Source organism: Vulpes vulpes, unplaced genomic scaffold, assembly GCF_048418805.1.
Source record: "Vulpes vulpes isolate BD-2025 unplaced genomic scaffold, VulVul3 Bu000000624, whole genome shotgun sequence".
NCBI classification, from domain to species: Eukaryota; Metazoa; Chordata; class Mammalia; order Carnivora; family Canidae; genus Vulpes; species Vulpes vulpes.
Window position 1 is genome coordinate 143,030 of NW_027325676.1, and position 9,606 is coordinate 152,635.

Consider the following 9,606-nt stretch of genomic DNA (forward strand, 5'->3'; position numbering starts at 1 on the left):
AATCTGCCCACGTGGCTCCTCTGGTCTGGCACTCCCTCTGCGCTCTACTCACTGAAGGGGACACGCGGCGGGCGCTAGCCGCTCCTGGATGTCCTACTGATGAGCAGGGACTTACGAGTCCTGGATGCACTCACCCAGGACAGCTCTGCTCCCGCCACACACGTGCCAGCGCCACACGACGCTCGGCGAAAATGGGAGAGCCAGCGAGCCGCCGGGGGCTGGCCTCGGTCACATCTGCCCCGGGGCGCCCGCTGAGCGCCTGTCACACCGCCAACACTCAGGGCACCCCGGTGCTGCTCCATCGGCTGCCCGGGCGCCAGCTCCCCTGCACTCACTCCACAGTGCACAGTGACATACAGGGACCCGGTGTCTTGGGACCCAGGCCTCGGGGCCACTGAGCACAGCGGAGTGCACAGTGCTGGGCACACTGCCTCGCCGGGTTCAGAGAGCACGCCAGGGCTAGGACGCAGGCTAGCAGGAACCACGGGGTGCTGTGGCCTTGCGTGACCTGTCATCCTCGTCACAGGCCCAGCTCAGGGTCGTGGACACCTGGCCAGCTGGGTGCTCCATGCCAAGACCCCCGCCACATGAGATCGGAGACGTGGGCAGTCATCTGCTCACACTCGCAGGGCCCCAGGGTTCCTGCCCCTACCCCAGCCAGGTGTCTCCCCTGCCCTCTGCCCGCCCTGGGGATCTCCAGGCCCACCGGCAACAAGCCCACAGCAGACACAGACCAGCTCGTGGGCCTTCTCCATTCATGAGCTCGCGGGTGGGTGGGAGCCCCCAGAGCAGCTGGCTGCCCCGATAGGTGAACCCCAGCCCCAGAGGGACAGGCAGGGACTCGGAAGGAGCACGACCAGAACAGTGTGCCAAAGAAGCCACTGCTGTGACACACGTATGTGGAAAGAGTGGTCTCAGTGGGAGGAAAGTGCCCGTGTCCCATGTGAACAGCACCCACGGGGACCTCGGCGGATGCAGTGTGATGATGGGGGCAGGGACAGCCCGCTCTGCAGACACGGAGGAGGTGACATTCAGGACACGGGGCCCGCTTGCCTCAGCCGACCTGACCGTGGCCAGCGCCGAGGCCCAGTGGCCCCCAGAGATGCAGGGAGCCCCCACCAGCCGAGCTCCTCCCAACCGGGGATCCGGGAAGGGATGCCAGGAACGAGGGTCCCTCCCCGCCCAGTGACAGGCCCCAAAGCCAGCAGACCCCTCACCCCAGCCATGCTGCCGAGCCTACTGCGGCCCGGCATTCTCATGGGGGAGGGAGGGGACCCCACAGCCTGGAGCTGCTGCTCTTGCCACGGCCCCACCCCCACCCCATCTGGACACAGCAGCTTTGCTGATGTGGAAATGGCCTTTTGAAGATTCAGGGATGGTGTCAACTGGGCAGCCGCCCTTGCAGAGCTGAGGCACGTCCTCCTGGGCGCTGGGGTGCTGTCTGGGCCTGGCGGTGCCCCGTGACCCCCGAAACATTTGTCGAAACGTCAGAACTCTCAGCCTCAGTCATAAACACAGCCAGAGGCGCACGGTAAGACCAGCCTGGATCTGCTGCCTGTGACACGGCACAGGACGGCATAGGGTTCCTCCCCCAGTGCCGTGCCCCGAAGAGCTACCACCCCCGGCCCACGGCCACCCATGGCAGAGGGTCGCAGTGTGACCGGAGGGACGGGTTCCTGACCGAGGACTCCAGAGGACCCGGCTCAGCAGCAAGAGGTCTTGAAAGCCAGACGGTGGCGGAAGGGGAAATGGGCGGACTGGGGCGCAAAAACTCCACGCGCCAGGGCAGGTGACGGCCCCCCAACGAGCCCATGGGACCCCGCCAACAGTGAGCCTACGGGCCGCTGCCCTCTAGCACGTGCTGCCCACAGCCAGGAGCCAGCGGGCGTGCGTGCCCTGAGACCTCCGAGGCAGCGGTCACTGGCCCGGCAGCAGCAGGAGGATGGGACTGACGCTGCAGCTGGGAGCGGGGGTGGCCAGGACCGTGCAGCAGGGCCACGCCCGCCCACCACCTGCTTTCTACTCGTGTCCTCGCTCTCCTGGCCCGCAGGTTCCAGACTCCCCCGGCGATGGGCACCAGCCCAGCTGAGGAGGAAGGCCAGGTCCTGGGGAGGGACCTTCCTACACAGTATGCTAGGACATGCTGCTTCCTGGGGCTGACTGGAGACGCCAGGGCGCAGGGAGGGCAGCTTGCGGGCTCTCTGCGGGAGATGCCACGGGAGCTGGCTCTTCTGTTACCTGTGAAGCCACGGTCCTGTCGGCCAGCACGCCCACAGCCCTGCAGGAGCGGGACTGCCAGCGTGGGTGCTGAGACCCACCCCCCGTCTCGCCCCCAACTCCTGAGCCTGCATACGCGTTCGCTCACATGTAACGGGGTAGCGCGCTCTTCTGAAAAGTGAACGCTGCTGGTCACGGAGACCGATGGCCACGCGTGGACTCCATGTGGCCTCTCCTAGCTGTGAGGCTGGTCGCTGCTCATCTTTACGGTCAGTTTGCTTATACACTCGTGGAGCAAACACATCCGTGGAAAATAGCTGTAATACAGAAAAAAAAAAAAAACAGCACATCAGCTCCAAACCCGGGAGAAACCCCCTCGGAACGTTAAGCACAGCCATCAAACATGGCCTGGCGGATTGTCCGTGGTTGCACGTCCTTGGGCCACACCATCCACACGAAAGGCAGCCGTGCCAACTCCAGCAATGACCCTGTGACCACCTGTAAGCACAACAGGTGTGTAACGTCGCCAAGGCCACCAGGAGCGATGCCACGGAGCACAACAGGATACCTGCCTCTCCATGGAGGGTGCTGTGGCCAGGACCCCATGCATCGACCTAGGCACACGGTGCCGGTATCCCGAGCCTGAGCCTGTGGCCGAGGGTGTGTGAGACAGGCAGCCGTGGCCGCCATGGCCACCTCCCTGGGCTCGACACAGCCTGATTTACACGGGCACCTGGAGCTTACGGCCCAGGATGAGGTGTCGCCAGGGGCAGGGCCTGTGCAAGCCTCTGTGCTGGACGAGGCTGCGTCCACCCCTTCTGCTCACAACATGGGTCTGCCCAGGCTCCAGCAAGCGCCCTCAGAGCAAAGCATACCTGAACCTGCAGAGGCTCGCAGACAGTCCCTTCCTGCCCAGCGGCCAGCCCTGGTCCCACTGCCCCCCACCCAGGGCTGGCTGTCCTGCTCCCACTGGCACTCGTGGCCACCTGGTCCAGCTCAGGCCCCTCCTAGCTCTCACCCTGCACCCTCATGCCCGTGCTCTGCTGGCCCACGGCACTGCAGGCCCCCCCCATCCCCAACTCCTGGCCTCCTCCTGGCCCCACTGACCCTGTTCCTTTGTCCTCCAGCTTCTCCCCTTGTGTGCCAGGCTCCCGCTACTGGTGCATATCAACTCAATTCTGTCCTGCATCACAGACAGGGACATGGAGGCACGGAGTTCCCAGTGCCAGCAACCCCAGCAATGCGGGAGCCAATGGGAGGATGGAGGTCCCAGGGGGCCATGGGGCTGGCCCAGCAGCCCGGATGCCCTGCCTGTGGCCTCCTGCCCTGTCCCAGAGGAAAGTGCATGCCCAGCTGACTCGTGCTTTCCCACGGAGGCCCTGCTACCATGGACCCTGGCTCAACCATATGCACAGCTTCGCCCACCTGTACCTCCCTCCACTGAGGCTGGGCCCCACCTGCTGGTTGCCACCCCTCCACACCATCTCTGAGCCACACCCCGGGGAGGACACTCAGAGCTAGCGCAGAGGCACCAACGGCCATGACACTCCAAATTCCACATGCTTCGGCTAAGCCACCTCTGCCAGGAGGGACATGTCCGTCACAGCACCCGGCTCCCGGCTCCCCGGGAGGGGGTGGCAGGCCATCGAGTCAGCTCCACCTGTCACACTCTCCCCCAAAATTACATGAAAACACCATCTTATTTAAATCTGAAAATTGCAGTTTCCAAACCACGTATCACCCTATGAAGAACAAACAACTGGAAATTGGTTTAAATATATAACATCTTTTCAATTAAAAGAAAAAAAAAGTTCCCAATAAAGAACAAAGAAGTTAAGTGGATAAAAGCGAATTTAGTTTTTTAAAAAGTTGCCGTTTCCAACAATTACACAAAGAGAATCCTGAGTCAGCAGGACATGGCCATGGGGTGAAGCAGGGTAATGGGGTGCATAAAGACACGGACGGGGGAGCCACAGCGGGGCTGGGACCGAGCGCTGTCCCAGGAGCACAGCCACCCATGGAGCCAGCCCAGCCCCCACCCCAAAGCTCACAGCAGCAAAGCCAACAGAGAACCCTCCACTGTACAGGTGTCCTGTCCACCACGCAGGCGTATGATGGATCGCTGGTTCCCTGCCCTGAGGGACTCTCCACTCAGAACACCCCACGGCCCTCATCCCATCACTATGGACCACCTGCCCAGTGTCCCAGGGGCGCTCCTGGAACTCCGAGCAGGATCCAGCACACAAAAGGGCTTGGGGAGCTCCTGCTACTCTCCACTGCCCCACCGTCCTGTCAAGAGGACAAGCGGAGGCCACACATGTACCGGCCCAGGTGATGTGCAGGTAAAGGACACAGGCAAATACACATACCTGCCCAGGTGATATACAGATGCAAGACACACATGTACCTGTCACAAGCAGGATGTAAGCACACACACGCACATACACCTGGATCTAGGTGATGCACAGGTACGGGACATATGCACACACACTCCTGGACCTGAGTGATGTGCGGGTACAGGACACACGCATACATAAGTATCTGGACCCAGGTGATGTGCAGGTACAGGACACATGCACACATAAGTATCTGGACCCAGGTGATGTACAGGTACAGGACACAAGCACACATAAGTAGCTGGACCCAGGTGATGCACAGGACACACATGCACACACACGGATCATAGGTCCACATGGACCATAGGTCAGGGAGAAGTACAACAGGCACCTGGACCCAGGTAATGTGCAGGTACAGGACACAGGCATACAGGCACCTGGGCCATGTGGATTGCAGGTCAGGGAGACACACAACAAGCACCTGGACCCAGGTGATGTGCAGGTTCAGGACACGTGCACACACACTCCTGGACCTCAGTGATGTGCAGATACAGGACACATGCACACATAACTACCTGGATCCAGGTGATATGCAGGTACAGGACACACGCACCCACACTCCTGGACCCAAGTGATGTACAGGTACAGTACACACGCACACACACCTGGACCTGAGTGATGTCTAGGTACAGGACACATGCACACATGCACCTGGACCCAGGTGATGGCAGGTCTGGACTTATGCACACACACACACCTGGACCCGAGTGATGTGCAGGTATAGGACGCAGGCCACCAGGAAGCAGATGCAGAACACCAGGAGCAAGAGGTCAACCACGTTCCTAGAACAGAAGATGCAGGGTCACTGTGGGCTGGGGCCAAGCAAGGTGTGCCCAACAAGTGCCCGCAATTCCAACCCCCGACTGCTCCACCAAGACCCTTTCTTTCTTCCCCCCAACTCCTAACCAGCGGGGCCCATGGAGAGGCCCTCCCTCATGGAGGACCTGCTGCTGGGCACTGCCCTCCTGGGCCAAGTCATCTGGGAGCAGCTTTTCTAGGAAAAGCTTGATCCCCACACGGGCCATCAGATGGTCGCCGTGTTTACAGCATCTGGGAACGGAGCAGCTTCCTGTGCTTCCTGGAAACTCTGGAAACCCAAGGAGAGCCACTCCACCAGGGGGTCTAAGAAAGTGGCCTCTCTGGAAGGAAAGTGGACTTTCCTCCTGAAAACAAGCACTGCCAAACTCAGACTTTGGGTAACTGATTATTACTAAATTACTACGTTTGTCTTCCTTTCCAGAGGCCACTATTTCTCACTTTAACATATCTGAAGATGACGCGCACCTAGAAACAACGTCCCTCGAAAATCTGTCCTGAAGTCAAGGGTACACGTTGGGCAGATGGAAAGGCGCTGAAAATATCTTGTGTCTTAGAACTGTGTAAATGACACACGAGAAGTTGAGCGTGAGCATCCCACACGTGTGCCACCAGGGCCTGACGGCTGACTGCAACCAGGGGACAACAGGCTGTGGCTCATGCCGTCTCGGTGCCAGGGACGACGGGGGCAACGAGCAGACGAGGAAGGGCCTCTGGCACCCTCCTGCCCTGATGGCCAGGCCCGTCACACTTACTGAGGGATGATGAGAAGGTAGATGAGGCCGAACAGGGCGGTGAGGATGAGCGCCAGCACAACGGCACTGGTGAAATCCCGTCCTGGAGCTGGTGGTACTGGGAGACACGGAGACCGCCCATCAGTGGCTGTAGCTGCCAGGACACATGCAGGGTCCCCGCAGCGGCACCTGGGACCTGGGGACCACGCCGCCTGGAGACGGGTGGGGGACGGCACCTGGGGCCCCTTCCACCTACCTTGAGCTCGCGGTCAGCCTGCTTGTACTTCAGGGTGAAGAAGTCCAGGTCTGCCATCTCCAGCTCCATCTGGAACGCTTCCAGGAGGCGGCCGATGTACCTGTTTACACGCATGCCCGGCGTGGTGTAGATGACGTTCGCAGAGAACGATTAGCGGTGTCTGAGTTTCTCTGATGTGGTTCTCAATGCCATCTGCTGCCACCAAGGAAGGAAAAAAATAAATGTCAAATCCTCCACTTATTGAAGAAAAAGCTCTTCCATTCCCTCAGCCTGCTCTCTGGCGGGGCAGGTGTGGGGCCGAGATGTGGTCATGCCTCCACCACCTGCTGGCGCTGAGATCCCAGGTGACTTAGCACATCATTGGCCCTGAGACGCCTGCGTCTGCAAATACGGGCACGGGACGTTCAAAATGTGGCACTCCATGTGGATGCGGGCGGAACCCAGCAGAGAGCAAGAAAACAGAATTTGTTTCTTTAAAAATATCAATAAAATTGACAAATCTCCAACAGGCATGACAAAGAAAAAGAGAGAGAGACTAACAAACCTGGGGATGAAAACAATTCTACTACAGACCCTGCTGACATCAAAAAGGTAATAAGAAAATACTGTGAACAATTACACACATTAATTTGATGACCTGGACCAATGAACGACTCGGGAACACACACACTACCACAATTCACCTAACGTGAAAGATTATGAGATTAGCCCTGTAATTTACTAAAGAAATTCAACTCATAACTGTAAAGGTTCCGAAAAATGAATCTCCAGCTCCAGGTGGCTTCACTGGAGAATTTTACTCAACATTTAAGAATGAAGAATTAACACCAATTCTGTATCATCTCTTCCAGAAAATAGAAAAGGTAACACCTTCCAACTCACTTTATAAAGTTGGAATCATCCTGATACCAAAATCAGACCAAGACAATACAAAAAAAGGAACACTACAGGCCATCTCTTTCAATACCGATGCTATAATCCTTAACAAAACAGCAAATAGAATTCGGCAGCCTCAGAACAGAAGCATGCACCATGACCATGTCTGGAGATGCAGATCCTTTTACACATCTGCCCATCGATACAATACACCACATAAATAATCCCATGGTTGTGTCAATTGACACAGAGAATTTGACAGTTGAATCTGACAAAATTCAACACTCATTCTTGATAAGATCAGAAAACTAGGGAGGGAGGGGAAGTTCTCCAACTTGATGAAGATCTACAGAATACTGAAAGCTACTATAGTACTCGCTGGTGAAAGATGGAGTGCTTTCAGCAACCCCAGCCATTGCAACAGGGCAAGAAAAAGGAAAAAAGAACATCAGAAAACTGTCCCTTTGCAGATGCCACAATGGCGTACATAGATATTCTATGTAGGGGAGGAAATAACTCTAGAACAAATGAATTCCATAAGGTCACTGGATACAAGATGAACATAAAAAACGTATTTCTTGGGGCACCTGGGTGGCTCAGTCAGTTGGGCCTCTGAGTCTTGGTTTCAGCTCTGGGCATGATCTCAGGGTCCTGGGATGAAGCCTCACATTGGGCCCCCTCAAGTAATCTGCTTGAGCTTCTCCTTCTCCCTCTGCTCCTCCCCTTGCTTGTGCACTCTCATTCTCTCTCTTGAAAAAGAAGTGTATTTCTTAAACTAATAATCAGTATGTGAAGACCAAAGTTAAAATTCAGTGACATATGTACTCATGGAGAAAAACGAAGTACTAGGTACAAATCTAACACGTACACAACTTGTATGCTGAAGACTATATGATACTGATGAAAGAAATCAATGATTTCAATGAACAGAGGGACACACGTGCTCATCAATGAGAAGACATGACACAGTAAAGCTGTCGATTATCCTCATACTGATGTGCACAGGTTCTTTAAAAAAAAAAGATTTTACTTGCTTACTCATGAGAGACAGAGAAAGAGGCAGAGACCCAGGCAGAGGGACAAGCAGGCTCCATGCAGGGAGCCCAATGTGGGACTCGATCCCAGAACCCCGGGTCAGGGCCTAAGCCGAAGACAGATGCTCAAACAATGAGCCACCCAGGTGCCCCGCGGTGCATGGGTTTAATGTAATTCTTATCAAATTCCTAACAGGAAATTTTTCATAGACAGGCTTATCTTAAATATAAATGGAAAGGGAAGGGGATGAGAATAGCTCATTTTTCTCAAAATCACTCAACCCAAGGTTAAGACTGATTGTGTAGCTACCCTGGTTGGAGCAGTACAGCACTTGTGCCAGGAGAGACACAGAGATCTACAGAATAGAGAGCCCAGAAACAGCCTCACACCAGTATGGTCAATGATTTTTTACTAAATGCAAAAGCAGTTCAATGGAAGAGGATAGTCTTGTCAACAAAGGGGGCTGGATCAACTGGTCGTCCATGTGCAAAGAAGGAAATTCGACCTAAAACTCACATGTTATAAAAAGAACTTATCAAACTTAATCCCAAGAAACAAACAATCCAATCCTGAAATGGTCAAAAGACATGAATGGAAATGTCACAGAGGAAGACATAGACGTGGCCAAGAAGCACATGAGAACATGCTCCACATCACTGGCCATCAGGGAAATACAGATCAAAACCACAACGAGATCCCACCTCACCCTGGTGAGGACGGTGAACATTAGCCAGACAGAAAACCACAAATGTTGGAGAGGAGGTGGAGAAAAGGGAGCCCTCCTGCACTGTTGGTGGGAATGTGAACTGGTACAGCCACTCTGGAAAACTGTGGGGAGGTTCCCCAAAGAGTTAAAAATAGACCTGCCCTACGACCCAGCAATTGCCCTGCTGGGGATTTACCCCAAAGATACAGATGCAGGGAAACGCCAGGACACCTGCACCCCGATGTTTCTAGCAGCAATGTCCACAATAGGCAAACTGTGGAAGGAGCCTCGGTGTCCATCGAAACATGATGGATAAGGAAGATGTGGTCTCTGTATACAGTGGAATATTCCTCAGCCATTAGAAATGACACATACCCACCATTTAATTCGACGTGGATGGAACCAGCGGGTATGATGCTGAGTGAAGTAAGTCAATCGGAGAAATATGGTTTCACTTATATGGGGAGTTTAAGAAATAGTGAAAGGGAATAGAGGGGAAAGGAGAGAAAATGAATGGGAAAAACCAGACAGGGAGACAAACCACGAGCGACCCCTAACTCTGGGAAACGA

At 55.4% G+C, this 9,606-nt stretch overlaps 1 pseudogene; it reads right to left on the minus strand.

Moving 5' to 3' along the window:
* Window positions 1-1,192: 1,192 nt before the first annotated feature.
* On the minus strand, window positions 1,193-6,611 carry LOC140596554 (uncharacterized; annotated as a pseudogene).
* Window positions 6,612-9,606: the final 2,995 nt, after the last annotated feature.